The 18,151-nt window shown below is 43.5% G+C and overlaps 1 long non-coding RNA gene across 2 annotated transcripts in view; it reads left to right on the top strand.

The window, feature by feature from the left end:
* The window catches only part of LOC142069525 (uncharacterized), a 54,495-nt gene extending 39,197 nt beyond the window's left edge, over positions 1 to 15,298 (top strand). The window contains exons 1-3 of one of the 2 annotated variants that reach the window (XR_012665387.1): positions 2,359 to 2,793; positions 3,248 to 3,358; positions 13,683 to 15,298. This is a non-coding gene — a long non-coding RNA (uncharacterized LOC142069525). Of the gene's footprint in view, positions 1 to 2,358; positions 2,794 to 3,247; positions 3,359 to 13,682 lie in introns of those variants that run through there. The other variant, XR_012665388.1, reaches the window with a different exon arrangement.
* Positions 15,299 to 18,151: the final 2,853 nt, after the last annotated feature.

Below are 18,151 nucleotides of genomic sequence, written 5' to 3'. Positions count from 1 at the left end.
CTCTCTCACACACACATGTGAATGTACACACACACACACACACACACACACACACACAGCATAGAATTTTTCTCTGGGAAGATAGTCAACCTTAATTTCCCACTGCATTTGATGATAATTATCGCCATGCAAGTAGGATTTATATGCAGTACCAGGACAATGGTGCCAAGGGCGCCGTGCCCACATTCAGAAGGGGCCCTGGTGCCTGGATCATGGCCCCGCCCCACCCTGCTGCTCTGCCCATGCTCCACCCCAAGGCCCTGTCCCCACTCGGCCTCTTCTGCCCAAAGGCCTACCTGCCACTCGGTCCACTCTGCCCCCTTCCCCTCTCACTTCCTGCTCGCTTCTCTCCTCCTCCCACCATGCAAGCAGCAGGGGGAAAGAGGGCCAAGTGGGGCACGGTCCAGGTGCCGGGGCCCACAAAAGATTAATCTGGCCCTGTTCATGTGATGGTTTCTTCTTATTATCTTTGGGACAGTTCAGGTTTCAGGGGCTTAAATAGTGTTGGTTTTTTTTCATAGATCTTGCCCCTGTTGAGGCCAACTTAACTTTTCACTCAGCAGCACTGCTAAGAGAACATCCTCTTTCTAAAATGTAAGGAAACATTGCTGTGAACTAACTTGTTCAAGTGGTAGCAGAAAAAGGGTCATAACTCCTTTATGGCTCTTTGAAAATTAATAGCTAAAGGCAGGACTGAGACTGTTTTGAAAACAGGCTAGTGTCTAGGAGTGCAAGGGTAGGGTAGGTCAGGCAGCAGAGGAAAAATTTTGCCTGCATTGTCTGCATGAATTCAGAGTGCAAAAGGTAGAGAGATTAATATAAATGAATCACTGGTGTCTTCCCTTTGGGGTTGACAGGCAGCAACAACATTTCTCTCCCCGATCAAAAGAAAGACACTGTGTCTGACAAAGACACAGGCACATTGTGTTAGAATTAGGAGTGGGGAGGGGGGTAGTTTTCTCTAGTGTCTTTTATTGTGTGCAATCCCAAATCATGTAATACAGTAGGGAGTTAGAGTCTAACAGTCCCTTGTCACTCAACAATAGGCACACACGATCAGATATTGAAGAGGCTAAAACTGAGGCTTTCTTCCAACCTCTCAGCACGTTAACTACAATAGGAATTAAGTTATACATGGAGAAGAGGGTCCTGGAGGTGGACCCTCTTCTCCATGTATAACTTAATTCCTATTTCACATCACTCCAATTTATTGCAAGTGATGTCTCATTTTGGTACCATAAGCAGGCAGCATTTGACCCATCAGCCTAGGTAGACATAAGTCACACCCCAGAGGGCTGGCACAGGAGGGTGTTGCAAGCAAAGCAACTAATGCAGAGATGGGGAGGAGTGTAACATAGGTACCTTTCCCTGCTTTCACGTGTTTGCACACAAAAAGCAAATATGGACTCTCAGCCTAGGTGATTTACTGTAGATTAAGGAAATATAAATACAGAGCATATCCCTTGTTCTGCAAGAGCCTCTATCTTGCAGGTCCTCATGGCCCTGGCCCTTTGCAGACAGTGGAAACTGCACGGAGATGACTTACAGACACAGGTGTAACACATGGACAACAGAAGTGAAGATGCATGTACATAAATTACACCTACTTATGCTTTCATTCTGCTCCTGATCTGGCCTTCTTCTGGCTGCAACTTTATCCTGACTGACACCAATGCATAATCCCTGAGATGTATACCCATTTATCACACATAGGTGAGGGTGTAAATTACAGGTTGGTATATGGGAGGGTCTGAGCTGGTGTAACAAACATTGATGGGTCAGAAGAAGGTGAAATTTACACTAATGCAAGTGTCCTCTAGACATACCTGGACGGACTCAATTCTGAACTAACTGTGCTAACTCAAACCATCCTGAGGCCTTCTTTTCAATGCAGCGCTGCCTTCTGACCTCCCCTAATGCTGCTGGGCCATGGAGCTAAGCCACGGTTACCGTATTTGCAAGTATTTACAGGATGGAACCTCCACCACCAGGATTTGAAGGGTATCCATAATTAAATGGCAAAAATAGACATAGGGAATATCAGAGTGCGCAGGTATATGGCACCATAACAGTGATTTAAAAACTAACAGCGCAAGCATGTCTTGGCGGCAGCTGTCGGCCTGGCAATGGCAGCTTACTGGCTTGGCAGAGTGGGGACAATCACCTGATGCAGACGTGTGACCTTTATGCACCAGGGAGTCTGCAGCACAAAGTTCCAACTTCTAACCCTGAACTTAGATGTGTTCCGAGGAAGCCCTGCCAGGCCTGAACAATCCCTGTTGGGGGAAAGAGAATGAAATCCTGGCTTCGGTGGCGTTAATGATAAAACTCCTGTTGACTTAAATGCGGCCAGGATTTCATGCAGAGAGTGGAGCCTCCCAGCTCTCAGCCAAGAGACTGAACCAGGTTGATGTTGTTCCAGCTGACCAAAATTAGCCCTATTAGACAGGAGACTTTATCCTCCAACTGCAGAAAGGCCCAGTGAATATCTGTTTCCTATGGTGTGTGGAGGTGAATGTAGCTTCATTGCCAGCTGTAGAAGTCACTTAGTGCTGGAGAAATGGAAATGTCCTGCCACCCAGCTATTGGTAGCTGGAGAGATGCAGGGAAAGAGTGTTCAGTTCAGAATGGGATGAAGAACGAGTTTTATTTGCTCAGAACTAACTCAGTCTGTGTATTACTAGTCAGAATTCAAAAGGAAAGGATATTATCTTTGTCTCAGGAGTGAGCATCCCTCCCATGATTTTGCGGACACGTGTATGATGGGTGGCATAAGCTACGTTCAGCTGTAAGGTGAGTGAGGACCTGCTTTCTCATGCCAGTAACCTCAAATGACCAGGCTCTTTAAAGCTGTCTGCTATTTAAACACTGGGTGTCAGCTATGCCATAATAATCAAGCTCAAAGAGGGACCCACTTTTGAACAAACATCTCAAGATGCACCTGCCAGTTTGGTGCTGTCACCATTTTGTGATTGTAAAATGCACATTTGCACATCTTGTAACTCAGTTTTACCTACAGAGTGCTGTGAAAATATAAATTGCTCTATTTGAGAAGGATTGTTATTAAATTATTCTGCGTAAAGGCCTATGTGAAAATTTGGCCCTAAAACTTCAGCTTAATTGTGTAGCTGTATTGTAGGGCTTTTGTATTGTGATGCCTATGCATATGCCAACTACACATCTCTTCAAATATGTACCCCCTAAATAACTGCCCTTGTTTTGATATGTGTGTTTATTACTATTACAGACTGCGATCTGTCTCTGAAAAGACTCAGTTGTGACAGAAATGCCTAGAAGAGACCAAGTAGTTGTGTGAAACTCAGTGATGACTAGAATTATTTTCATCTGTTTTCTACTGGTGAGTGATTCCAATAAAGAGCATGTAGTGCACACAGAAGAATGAAGCATTCTGAAACGGTAAAAAAGACTGCAGGATATGCGCTCTTATAATTAGAGACAAGCCAATGCAGGAAAGTCATTTTCCTGTTCAGCAACCACAGCATGTTGCTTTGCAGATATTCCAGGGTTTACTGCACAAACAGTCACTCAAAATGAGATTCTAAGAGATAATGTGTTTTCTGATCCATAAAATACAATCTCTTTCTTTAAAATGTTTTTGGCAACATCTTCTCTGTCCTTGCATACCCAGTTCTCCTTTCTTTGAGTCTGGAGGGTGCTAGTGGGGTCTGTAAGGACTCTCCAAACCATTCACATACAACTACAGACATAGGCAGGAGTTGGGGGCTCAATGACTAAGGCTAAGATTTTGTCAGGGATATTTTTAGTAAAAGTCACAGACAGGTCACAGGCAATAAAGAAAAATTCACGGAAGCCCGTGACCTGTCCCTGACTTTTACTAAAAATATCCCTGACAAAATGGGGAGCCCAGCTGCAGGGTCCCCACACCACCTGCAGAGGTTGGGCAGCTATGGGGGCTGTTCCAAGTTCTGGGGGCTCGGAGCTCCAGAGTCCCCCGGCTTGGAGCTCCAGGGTACCCCTACCACCCATGGTGGCCACGAGCTTTGAAGGACCTCAGGCACCCGTGGCAGCTTGGAACTCCAGGGGCCCCACCGCCCTTGGTGGCTCAGAGCTCCGGGGTACCCCTGCCACCCGTGGTGACCAGGAGCTTCAGGGTACCCCCACCGCCTACAGCGGCTTGGAGATCCCGGGTCCCCCTGCCACTCGCTCCTGGCCTACAGGGCTGAATTCATGGAAATTGCTGGATGTCACGGATTCTGTGACTTCCGCGACCTCCATGAAAAAATCATAGCCTTATCAATGACCCATGTGTTCACTGCACCTGACTGCATTCTCTGAAGCGAGGAGGTAACTTACAAATGAAAGGAGTGTAGTGAGTTCAATATCTCCTCCAGTGGTTTTTCGTAAACATCAGAAAACCATCTCTGGTATCAGGTACAACTGCCAGTGATTAGTGGAGTGGAAGTGGAACAGAAGGGGTTTTGCTGGGCAGGGTTAAGGTGCTTTGGCAGAATTTGGTATCAGGGTCAGGAATGGAGTTGCAGCAGGTCAGGAGAAAGCTGCAATAGCAGAGTTTAGGGATAGGAGTGGATGGGCTTAGGACCAGTGCAAAGTTCATATAAAGCCTGCAGCCTTCACGTCCAGATTCATTCAATTATATCATTCATTATTACTTAGATGGTAAGCTCTTTGGGGTAGGAACCATCTCTTTCACTCTGAATGTACAGCACTGCGCACAATGGCATCTTGAGCCATGATGGGGGCTTCTAGGCACTACCATAATAGAAATAAATAATAATTATAGTAATAAAGGTTACAGACTTTTAAAGTCTCATCCTCTCTCTCTCCTTATCATCCATGTTCCCTACTAGCCTATATCCAGGTACAACTGCTCTCTCCCTGTCTCTGGGAGTGGAGATAAATGTATCAGGGTGCTGATTAGAAAAGGGAGTAGGCTGTGCTGTCAGCTGGGCCTGGGCTGGTATTGCTGATACAGTTTCCTCATTTAATATTATTTAATTGCTAAATAAACTGATCTAATGAGTCAGTTGCTGCAATAAAATGATGTAATGTGTAATAAATCTGAACTAGTAACCTCTGGTGTTCTGTCTGCATGCACAGCAGTAACCTTCATGTTTTCCCTGGAAGACGGAAATGAAATACATGCAGCTTCCTTGGAGACTCAGAAGCAAGAGAAGAGGCTCTGTGCCTCAGATAGATTCAATACCACTGATATATCCTAGATGTTAGAGAGACTATGTGGATGAGGGGTTATCTTTTACTGCACCAACTTCTGTTGATGAGATAGACATGCTTTCGAGCTTATACACACATCTAACAACAGCATCCTGGATGATCACTCTGAAAGCTGCAGACTCCCTCTTCTGAAGGGGGAAAGCACATGGGGCGTACAGACCGTGCTGGTTGTGGGGTCAGTCCTGGTTTCTAGAGCTCTTCTAAGTGTAGTCCATGGATATACTCATTGGAGGGTTTGGGTGTTAGGGGAGCACACACATCTTTTTCCTTCTGTCTCCTACAAAAGGATGCCAAGGAACATATTTAAAGTGTTCTATACAAAGTTCAAATCCCACATCCAACTTTCACTTTGGTCTGGCTTTGTTTACTTTGTGCTTAAACTCCTCAGTCAGAGAATCTCTAGCAGAAGCAAAATCCCATGATCTGGTGCAATTTGCAGGCAATCTGCTGCAGTTAGAAGTAACTGACACTTAAGACATTGAAAAACATACAAGGAGGTGTCTTCTATTGTCTCTCTATATAGTCAGAAATGGCTTCAGCCAATATTTATATAAGGGTTGATATGTCTGAAGGGTAGAGGTCAATAAAACTGCACAGGCTGTGTATAGGACCCACCAATGAGACAAGAGCATGAGGGAATTAAAATTCCCAAGAACAAGTGGCCTGATGCCCTGGGTGCAGTCTCTGAGCCAAGCAGCCGTTTTACACAAAACTAAGTATTTACCAAGCACTGGGTTGAAAACTACTCCAACTAGAATCAGTGAGCAGTTCCGCCAGTTGAGCACTGTTCAGTTTATAATTAGCATATCCAACACACTGCATATGTAATATCTCATTTGATATGCCAAAGAAGTATGAAACTATTGAACATAAATTCAGGAATAAAATTGCATCTCAGCAACCATAATAGGAAAGGATCAGATGGCTCTGTCAGTCTTACTGGGGCTGCATCTCTCTGCACTAGATCCTAAGATAACAAGCATGTGAAACCAGAGGCAATCAGGAAATGGAGGTAAGCCTACAGCAAATTCCCATGCAGATAGGAGCAGTCCTGTCTCTCCAACGTGCATCCTGCCACAAAGTCTCCAGTATAAGGTAACTCTGTGCAAATGGGGTCATACAAATAAGGCAGAATAGAGAAAGACAGGTAATCAGGACAAACAGAACCCTCAGCCATGTGACCTGCATTGCATGCATCTGATTCTTTGTGAATTGCACTCCAGTGTTCCTCTTCAAATTCCAGTTTAACTGAAGAGAGTTAAGACAGGTTTCAGAGTAGCAGCCGGGTTAATCTGTATCCCAAAAAGAACAGGAATACTTGTGGCACTTTAGAGACTAACCAGTTTATTTGAGCATAAGCTTGCGTGGGCTACAGCCCACTTCATCGGATGCATAGAATGGAACATATAGTAAGAAGATATATATATACATACAGAGAATATGAAAAGGTGCAGTAAGAGGCTAATTAATTAAGATGAGCTATTATCAGCAGGAGAAAGAAAGATACAACCGTATTTGCTCCAATCCATCAGACAGAGACAAACACCTACAAGATCTCTATCAAGCATTCTTACAACTACAGTACCCACCTGCTGAAGTGAAAAAACAGATTAACAGAGCCAGAAGAGTACCCAGAAGTCACCTTCTACTGGACAGGCCCAACAAAGAAAATAACAGAACGCCACTAGCGGTCACCTTCAGCCCCCAACTAAAACCTCTCCAATGCATCATCAAAGATCTACAACCTATCCTGAAAAATGATCCCTCACTCTCACAGATCTTGGGAGACAGACCAGTCCTCACTTACAGACAGCTCCCCAACGTGAAGCAAATACTCTCCAGCAACCACACAACAAAACCATTAACCCAGAAACCCATCCTTGCAACAAAGCCCGATGCCAACTCTGTCCACTTATTCATTCAAGTGACACCATCATAGGACCTAATCACATTAGCCACACCATCAAGGGCTCGTTCCCCTGCACATCTACCAATGTGATATGTGCCAGCAATGCCCCTGTGCCATGTACATTGGCCAAACCGGACAGTCTCTATGCAAAAGAATAAATGGACACAAACCTGACATCAGGAATCATAACATTCAAAAACCGGTAGGAGAACACTTCAACCTCTCTGACCACTCAGTAACAGATTTAAAGGTGGCAATTTTGCAACAGAAAAGCTTCAAAAACAGACTCCAACGAGAAACTGCTGAGCTTGAATTAATTTACAAACTAGATACAATTAACTTGGGTTTGAATAGGGACTGGGAGTGGCTGGGTCATTACACATATTGAATCTATTTCCCCATGTTAAGTACCCTCACACCTTCTTGTCAACTGTCTAAATGGGCCATCTTGATTATCACTGCAAAAGTTTTTTTCTCCTGCTGATAATAGTTCATCTTAATTAATTAGCCTCTTACTCCACCTTTTCATATTCTCTGTATGTATATATATATATATCGTCTTACTATATGTTCCATTCTATGCATCCGATGAAGTGGGCTGTAGCCCACGCAATCTTATGCTCAGATAAATTGGTTAGTCTCTAAAGTGCCACAAGTACTCCTGTTTTTTTTGAAGAGAGTTAAGGCACTGGCTTTAATGAGGATTTCCTGTTACACTGTTTGCAATGCAGTAATATGCCTAGGCAGATGGTTTAGCTGTGCCTTTGAGAGCTCACATTTGTAATTGTGATCAGCATATAACAATGATCATAATCCCACTCCAGTTGTGATAATTTGCTTCTCACACACACACTTTTCTAATCATTCACCAAAGGAGCTGCATGTGGTTAAAGAAGCAGACCAGGGCAGAAGTCCCATGGCTTCTTAAGTGGCACTGGAATATTCATCTATATAAGCTTTCTAATGCCTCAATGTGACATGTAGGGACACTGAACTTCACTCTCTTACTGGGGAGGTGGAATCAGAATCTGCTTCTGCCCACTCCCTTGTTCTCTCTGGTTCCTTGCAGCTTCAGAAACAGAGAAATGCTTCCCCCACCTCCCCCCGCTACTCTGCCCAGTCTTTACCATGCTGTCTGTGTCCCAAACTGCACATAGTTATTGAGAGTGTTAGTGAACATAGTGTTAGTGAACCAGTCTTCGCATTCTGTACTCAGAACTGAAGAATCACCATTTGCTGCTCAAGACCATGGTTACAGTCTACAGAAACAGAGAAAAACCTGCTTGAGCACCTACAGCTCCATATGGCCCATTTTGTGAACAGCAAGGAAGACAAATGGGACCCACAGGCCCTTCACAAGGAGTGGCTGCTGCCTTTCCTTTAATTAATAGTGTGCCATTCTTCAGGGAAATGGCTTGGGTCTCTTGGCCAACCTGTGCACAGCCTCAAAGGTGCAGGAAAACTCATTTATGGAATATAACTGAAGCTCATCACATGAACAAGCAAGGAATCCCTGTACCTGGGCTTCTTAAGCTTTAAAGGGACTTAGTGGGAATAACAGGGGATTCCTCCTGTTTATATAACCCTAAAGCTCCCGGAGTCCCAGCAGAATAATCGTAGAAATGTAGAGATGGTGCTGACGTGAGGCAAGTTCTCACCACATAAACTGCTCACCTTGAAAAGGGCTGGAAAGAAAAGTCTCAGCATTAACCAAATTCCTGCTTCCTTGTTTTTTTAGTTATTACGTAAAAGCTGGCAAGGGCAGAGGTGTGACATAAACTGTGCTTTCCCCTGGCCCCACAGAATTGGCCTGTGAAATCACACTCTTCCAGAGATGTTTCAGAGTAACAGCCGTGTTAGTCTGTATTCGCAAAAAGAAAAGGAGTACTTGTGGCACCTTAGAGACTAACCAATTTATTTGAGCATGAGCTTTCGTGAGCTACAGCTCACTTCATTGGATGCATACCGTGGAAACTGCAGCAGACTTTATATATACACAGAGAATATGAAACAATACCTCCTCCCACCCCACTGTCCTGCTGGTAATAGCTTATCTAAAGTGATCATCAGGTGGGCCATTTCCAGCACAAATCCAGGTTTTCTCACCCTCCACCCCCCCACACAAATTCACTCTCCTGCTGGTGCTAGCCCATCCAAAGTGACAACTCTTTACATAATCAAGTCAGGCTATTTCCTGCACAAATCCAGGTTTTCTCACATCCCCCCCACCCCCATACACACACAAACTCACTCTCCTGCTGGTAATAGCTCATCTAAACTGAGATCTGATCCTACAGGCTAATGCTTGTGATGTGGAGATAAGGACATTTAGAGAAGGCCCCTGCTAGTATATTGCTAATTATGCAATTGAGAGTTTGTCTGTGTGAGGGCTTAAGTTTTGTGCTGATGGTTTTCTAATGTTTGTACAGTGAATTAAAAGCATCTTAAGAAAACAAAGAACAACCATCCCTCATGGGTTTAAAATGCAAACTCTAGCTCATGAAGGCAGCAGGCAGTTTATTATGCTTCTGAATAAATCTAAATGGCATTCAGACCCAGTTTATGCTCTCTTTGCAATGACATCTGGCCAGCTGTTACAGTAGGTGGTTTGCAGTATCCTGTGAGTCACACATGAGTAAAGCTGCAGTTCCTGCACAGTACTGTAGGCGCTAAGATCCGGTATTTGCTATAGAACCGTGGGAGCAAAAACTAACAAGGGAGAATAGAAAACAGCTGGGAAATGAATTCCCTTCTGATCAGTATCCAAAGGACTACATCCATCACCTCCTACCCTGGAAAGAAAGGAGGCCCTGTGAAGACTGTGGCTTCCTCCTTCACCTGGAGTCTGCTCTTCTTTGGTTTATATTTCTCTTTTACATGTCTCTCAATTTATTTTCCATGCTGGAGACTTTAAAGACTTGGTCTTTCTTTCCTGGGGACCCGTTTTGTTAACTTGATCCCCATTGATGTTCAACTTTACAGATCAATCTATGAAGTCTGGTCTCTAGGGCTTTGTATTTTCCTTTCTTGATGCAGATGCATGGGAGAAACTTTCCCAGAATCCTCCACTTCTTAGATTCTGAGGGGCTGGAGGAACCTGATATTAGTATAGTGCTTCACCATCATTAAATTCTGATAAAGCAACAAAGGCCTTAGCTGCCTTGCTGTCTGTTTCTTGCATAAGATACCATTCCCCCACCCATAGAGGTTGTTGGCATGTTAACAGGAAACTGAAATTATTTGTTCAGAGTATCTTAAATAGCTAAATAAATGCTTCCAATTTTCCTCTGATCCCATTAGCTCATTTCATATCCCACTGGATTTGGGCTCTGCATTTCTAGGCTGGTGCATATTGCTTTCTTGATGAAGAACAAAATTCTGTATGCTCCAAAGTTACTCAGAATGCTAAAAGAAGCAATCAGACCCATTAAGGGACTTTCTGGCTCCTGCAGATTAAAGAAGTATTTATTCAGAAAGCAACATACAGGAGGTGTCTCCCTTTGTGCGTGTCATCTACATCACTGAATGCATCCAGTGAAGTGAGCTGTAGCTCACGAAAGTTTATGCTCAAATAAATTTGTTAGTCTCTAAGGTGCCACAAGTACTCCTTTTCTATCTACATCAGTGGTTCTTAGAGCTGGTCCGCTGCTTGTTCAGGGAAAGCCCCTGGTGCTCCGGACCGGTTTGTTTACCTGCCGTGTGCTCAGGTTCGGCCAATCGCGGCTCCCACTGGCCGCGGTTCACTGGTCCAGGCCAATGGGGGCTGCGGGAAGGGCAGCCAGCACGTCCCTTGGCCAACGCCACTTCCCGCAGCCCCCATTGGCCAGTGGGAGCCGCGATCGGCCGAACCTGAGGACGCGGCAGGTAAACAAACCGGTCCAGCGTGCCAGGGGCTTTCCGTGAACAAGCGGCGGACTGGCTTTGAGAACCACTGATCTACATTGTTACTGATAAGGCCTCTCCTTGAGCAATTGCTTCCTCTTTCATGGTGTAGTCAGAGTCTGGAGCCATGGAAATTATTTTAATGTCACATTTTCAACATAATCAATTCTCAAAGATCAAATGAAAAGAGAGACTGAGCTGTGGGGAAGAAACTTAAAGATTAAAACACAAATATCTGTGATAATCAATGCAAGCAGGAAAGACAACTCTTGTTGGACTCTTCCCCACTTTGAAAGCCCTGAGACGTGCACCAATTTTCTATAAGAGGCATGCTAAAAAATGTCAGTTACTGTCTAAAGCACAGACAAAAGAGAAAAGTTCATTACTGGTAGACAAAATACAGGAATTGTGATTCTGGACCAAAGCATGGGTCCATCTAGTCCAGCAGCCCTGAGTGAGCAATCAGCCATCTTAGCACAGATTTGGGTGACAGTCTGTCTGCAAAGTGACAAATAGAGAGTCACAACCAACTGTGCCCCCTTTGCCCCTTATTGTGCCAACAAAACAGAACACATATTATAAGAAGGTCCATTTTGTTTCATAATCCAGTAAGGAGATTCACTGGAACACAAATCTGCAGGAAATTTTCTGTGCTGATGTCACCACTTAGATCATCTGCAGCACACTGCATCTTCAAAGATCTGTACAGGCAATAACTGTTCTTTACAATGTATCTGTGAAATAGGTAAGGAATTACATAGTCCTCCTAAACTCCCAATCCTGTTCTCAGACCACCAGACAATGCTGCATCAAGTATTCAATCCTCCAGGTCTCAATCCTGCTGAAGGAGTAATGCACGCTTTTATATAATGTAATGGGTGCAAGCCACTGTCAGCTTTGCAATCAGTACACCCTCTGTACTATGGAAAGCTCACTCCTGCAGTTCATTCGCTACAGACACTGGTAATGCAGACTGAGCTGTTGCCTCTCAGACTTTCTTAAACTGAAAACATTACCTCTGAATCTTTCAAGGAAGGTGCTGAATCAGCTGCAGTGAACAGCACCATAGAAAGGGCCTGTAGCGTTCTCACCATGCCCTTACCAACCCAGAAAAAGTTCATTTGCCTGTCACCTTTCCTCCTATAAGCCTTTGCAGGAGTCTGGGCAACTGACACAAGCAGTGTTGTGGCTCGGTAAGGACAAGTTTCCAAAGCTGGAGAATCTCTGTGGATGAGTTGGGAGAGCTGATTGGTGGGAGGGAAAGTAACCCAAGGAAGTGCCAAAGCCTGGATAACAATATTTTAGATTAGACTGTGTCATTCTGCGTGTCAAACAGGATTGTAACTGACTGGAATACTGATTTGAAAACCCTTTTGTTCTCCTATCTGTAAAGCAGGAAATTCCTCCAGGAACTCTGGTGCCTAGATACCATGGTGACTGGTCCACTAAGTATACATATGTATTATGACCCTGGTCTGGAAAGGTGGAAATATACAAAGTTTCAAGTAGGGATTAGGTCTAGTACTCATCTTTCTGGAGGAAAAACCTGTGGGAGTGGTAATATGCAGAGACCTTTGTATGGTCATCAGCACAGAGAGCATAGCAGATTCTCACTTCTGGGGTGGGCTGGCAGCCAAACAGGGCAATGAGTGTCTTTGTACCTTTGTAAATGCTCTGGGTCTATCCACAGCACAAGTGCAATAACATCAGGGAACATGATTACGCCACAGTTTTCCCTGACTCAGTTATAGCATGGGTCCAACCTGCAGTATAGACTGAAACTCAACTATTTCACAGCCAGGCTACTGTATGGGTCATGGCCAGGCCATCGAGCTCACTCTCTTTCATACACACATTTGTTTTCCAGAAGAGCCTCTTCTGGAGGGAGGACAGCTAGATCTAAAGTACTTTAAAAAAGAAGGGGATTCCAGACCAACCTGAAATACAGGATCTGCTGGCAGAGGCCTGCTTGAGGTTGCACTTGTAACTGTCACACCACATGCAGCACCTTCATTTAACCACTTCACTTCCTCTTGTGTTGCCAGAATTAATTTCCAGACAATGCAGTCAATAGAATCTTTGCCAAGCTCTGAGTCAGACAGTCGGATATGCTGCACATTTCTCTGGCCACCCAGGACTATGCCAGCTTCTTTTGGGGAGGTCCCTGCAGTTACCCCACCTTTGACCAAATGCTCAGTCTGTTACTTCTCTCCTGACTCAACCTCCTCCAAGACCAGAGATCAGGTTCTTTGCCTCAGGAGCATCCAAACATCCAGTGCAAAGCTCAGCTGGCATGGGACTGAAAATAGAGAGCAAAAAGGCAATTTAAAAATTAGCAGAATAAAATCAAAGCTGGAGTGCCAGTGTGGGCAGCTAGCTGGGCCTGACCTGAGTTACCATCAGTTCAGCAAGATGGACCTGTACACTGCACTGAGTTCTCTGTCTCTTTCTACAGCAGCAGTTCTCTGTCTCTTTCTACACTTGTTCCTCCCCACTCCTCTGGAAATCTGTGACATGACCCACCATACTGTGTCTCGATCAGTTGCTGTGTAACTGGAGATCCTCTCATTATAATGCTGTGAGACTGTCAGCCAAGGTGTTAAACTTCGTAATCAGTATGTTAGACTTTACCTCACTTTTCATTTCAATACAATAGGTTTTGGTCGTGGATTGAAATCCCCAGAATTCTTCTTTCAATCCGTGACTGAGTCCTCAATGAAGTGATCAGACAGCAGGGTGGATTGCAGGACGTCCTTGTGGAAAGCAGGTACATAACTAGGCTCACTGACAATTGATGAACTACAGCTGCCGCCGAGTGGTACCCACGGGAACTGAAACGACCACTCGACTGACCTCCAAAGAGATGGGAAGATTTTATCGTGAAAAGACATGGCCGCACATGGAGAAGGAAGGCCGAGATAAGAGAAGAATGGAAGATGTGTTTTGATCGGTGCAATACACATGAGGGTTGAAGGACCGATCAACCAAGGTGATCAAGGTGACAATAGCTTTCAATATAAAACTAAAATAATTTCTAAGTTGCGACCTATTTGATTGAGCTCATACACCATAACTTTGTTATTTTCCCTCTTATTGGACTGGTGCATAGTGTTGCATTTCAAAAACTATTTGCAGTGTTGCCATCTTTCATGATTCCATCACAAGTCTCCTAACATTTGATGCTTTTCTTTCAGTCAGAGTGCCTGGAATTCTGTACTTTTGTGAGAATATCAGATTTAATTTTTAATATATTAAGTTTCCAGCCCTCAAAGCTCAAAACTAAAGGCAATTAGGGAATCTAATATATTATATTATGAGTTTTTTTTAATCTGATGATATTTAAGTCAATCTAATGATTTTGGGGTGCCTGACTGATACTTCGCCCATCTCAGAGAACTTTTTTGAATCTGTGTAAGTGGATGGTTGAAAACACAAACGATGGCCAAAAGCAAACTCAACCCCACAGTGAAGGACTTAATGGTTATCTTTAATATCTTGGCTCTTTGGAAAGGGTCTCCACCTCCCATTCTGTGTCTGAGTAAACATTCTCCTTTAGGAGTGCTTCTCTGCTATCTGGAAAAATACTTTCAGGCACAATAATAAACTTGCTAACATTTATATAACGAATTCAGTTCATAGTAAAAATGATAATCATATGAGCCAAGTCCTGCAGTCCTTATTCAGCCAGTGAGCAATCCTCTGAACTCAGCTACACTAGTGCAACTCCATTGACTTAGTGGGATTCTAGCCTCAATAAGAATGAAAACAGACTGCAGTATTTGTACATAAATCTTATAAACACTTTCCTGACAGGATTATTCTTATAATGCAATTTGTGATTGTAGATATTTATATAAAAGTACACATCTCCCTAACCATCCTGCTAGCTCACCAACTAGAAAATTCTAGGGTTCTGTGGCTTGACTTTCTCTTGGTAGCAGGTGTTATTTGTGGCAGCTAATTCTGTATTTACTTGCTCTCAAAGGATATTTTGAAATTTGCAAATAGCAAATAAAAATGAACACTGCAATTCTACCCACACGCTTGCTCTGAACTAAATTGTCAGCATCATACCCCACTCTCCAGAAATCAGGATCTGCAAACATGTCTTGTGGCAGAATAAAAAGGGAACCAGATCAATGGAAGAAATGGCAACAATTGCAGTATTCCACTGATTTGCAAAAGACAGTGTTGGTAAGAGCTAAATGGCTGTTTTGTTTGACTGTGTCCATGAACTTTTGTTATTACAAATGTATGTGAATGGAGTTTTGTTCACATGAGAAGGCTCATGTTTATACAAATATCTGTTTGAACAAGAGTATTCACTGTATATATGTGTATGCTATTTACTATTCATTATTATGCTTTTAATATTTCAGCCCTCCAGTCAGGGAGCAGAAATAATATCATGTCATTTAGGTAACTAAACATCAAGTGTGAATCTAGTGAAGCAAACTGTTTGAACAATTATTAGGCTATGAGCTATAGTCATACATCAAGATCCTTAAGTAACTGAATAAAATGCAACCAGCAGTGACAGTATCAGCAATCAACTTTCCTGCATTTTTTATAGAGCTTCTGGTGAGTTTCCAAACTTCAAATTTGTCCAGGTTTCAGCAATTCTAAGACAGTGGAATGTCTATGTAATTAACAGATAGATTTACTGTGATCTTCTGTGAACTGTTATTTTAGAAACTTGTCTTAGAAGCAGCAACAGTCTGTCATGCTCAGTTCCCTCAGGACAGAGACTGTTTCAGAGAAGCAGAGCACAGACAATACATATAGCCTGTCTCTGAATGATCCCAGTAGTGGCAGTAGTGTCCTGCCAGTAGGGAGATCCCTTGTCTATAAATTCCAGATCTTACTGAATCCTTGTCCTTTGCTCTCTGTTAAGTCAGTTGCTTATTTCTGAAATAAAGTAATTACTTCATTCATGCTGAGGAAACTGACAGGTTTCAGAGTAACAGCCCTGTTAGTCTGTATTCGCAAAAAGAAAAGGAGTACTTGTGGCACCTTAGAGACTAACCAATTTATTTGAACATGAGCTTTTGTGAGCTACAGCTCACTTCATTGGATGCATACCGTGGAAACTGCAGCAGACTTTATATATACACAGAGAATATGAAACAATACCTCCTCCCACCCCACTGTCCTGCTGGTAATAGCTTATCTAAAGTGATCATCAGGTGGGCCATTTCCAGCACAAATCCAGGTTTTCTCACCCTCCACCCCCCCACACAAATTCACTCTCCTCTCTCTTGGTTAGTCTCTAAGGTGCCACAAGTACTCCTTTTCTTTTTGCGAATACAGACTAACAGGGCTGTTACTCTGAAACCTGTCAGTTTCCTCAGCATGAATGAAGTAATTACTTTATTTCAGAAATAAATAATCTTCACTCTTCACTCTTTGGTCACTCCGTAACAGACTTAAAGGTGGCAATTTTGCAACAGAAAAGCTTCAAAAACAGACTCCAACAAGAAACTGCTGAACTGGAATTAATTTGCAAACTAGATACCATTAACTTGGGCTTGAATAGAGACTGGGAGTGGCTGGGTCATTACACAAATTGAATCTATTTCCCCATGTTAAGTATCCTCACACCTTCTTGTCAACTGTCTGAAACAGGCCATCTTGATTATCACTACAAAACAATTTTTTTCTCCTGCTGATAATAGCTCATCTTAATTAATTAGCCTCTTAGAGTTGGTATGGCAACTTCCACCTTTTCATGTTCTCTGTATGTATATATATCTTTTTACTGTGTGTTCCATTCCATGCATCTGATGAAGTGGGCTGTAGCCCATGAAAGCTTCTGCTCAAATAAATTTGTTAGTCTCTAAGGTGCCACAAGTACTCCTGTACTTTTAGAAGAGACCTTTCTAAAAGTAATAGTGCAGTTTGTTTACAGATATTTAAACAGAGGACATGTCCTACCCAAACCCACATATGCACACACTGAATAGATGGAATTCAGATCCCTTGTTAGATGAGAGACTGAGCTAGGATTTGAAATGAATTTCGAGCACGGTATCTGGAATTTGCAGCAGAGAGCTGGCTTCTGCAGAAATCTTTGTCTATGTCCTGATCATCTCTACCTTGATATCTATAGGTTTGAACCTGCTCCTCCCTGCCTCCTCCTATGCCCCGCCAGCCTACACAAGATCCACTGTAAAAGTAATCCTCCTCTCCTGCTTCTCTGGCTGCCTTTCCACTTCCTTGATTTCCTGTCTTTTACAATTTTGGATCCAAACATCCCCAACCCCATCTTCAAAGCCACACAAAGCCTCATCACTTCTGCATCTACTCTGTTTTCATCTTCCTCCTTCCTTCACTTGCCCAGTCCTCTCTCCTTTTACTGCACCTTTCATCTGCCTTCCACTCTTGGTTTTGCACCTTCCTCCATGATACTTCCTACACTTGAAGCAGTCTCCCACTTCCTGTCCAATAAGAGCCCTCTCTCTTCTCCAGGACTCCTCCCTATGGTACTCTATGCTTCCCACCAGTAAACTCTCCAAACTCTCACTGAGCTAAGCTGCTGTTCTGAGCCTTGTGTGTCTTCTAGTCTGTAAGCTTCTCATAGCAGGGAACATGCCCAGTTGTATGTAAATAATAATAACAATAAATGATTATACAAGTGACACACAGAGGTGATTTTACAAGACTAGCTCTCAGTTACGCTCTGATCCCACAGGTTGCAATGATCCTACAGGGGACAGTGTGTGGTGTACAGACCTAGCCTGACAGTTCTGCACTACACCATGTACTAGGGAGATTACTGATGAACCCAGGAAGCTGAGTACCACATACCTTCTTCTCAGCTGCCCCGGAACCTGCATGGTGCATAATAAGCAAAAACTTCCCCTGCAAACCCCGCGACTGGCGTTTGGCAGCCACTGGTGCGCTAGGGGAAGCATAGCCTGCCCTGGCCTATTATACCTGCTGCCTACGGCAGACAGGAGGGATTTTACTCTTCATGCTAAACAGTCACATTCTGTTTTGAACATGGAGTTTTTGTAGGTACTTGGAACTCTCATATTTGTCACTAACTAGAACTGAACTGAGCAGATGGCAAGGAATGACCACATCCCTGCACTGCTGAGAGAGATATTTGGAGGTGTGGAGAAG

Source organism: Caretta caretta, chromosome 18 (genome assembly GCF_965140235.1).
Source record: "Caretta caretta isolate rCarCar2 chromosome 18, rCarCar1.hap1, whole genome shotgun sequence".
Lineage (NCBI taxonomy): Eukaryota > Metazoa > Chordata > Testudines > Cheloniidae > Caretta > Caretta caretta.
Note: the sequence above shows the minus strand (reverse complement) of the source record. Positions and strands in the feature narration are given on the sequence as shown.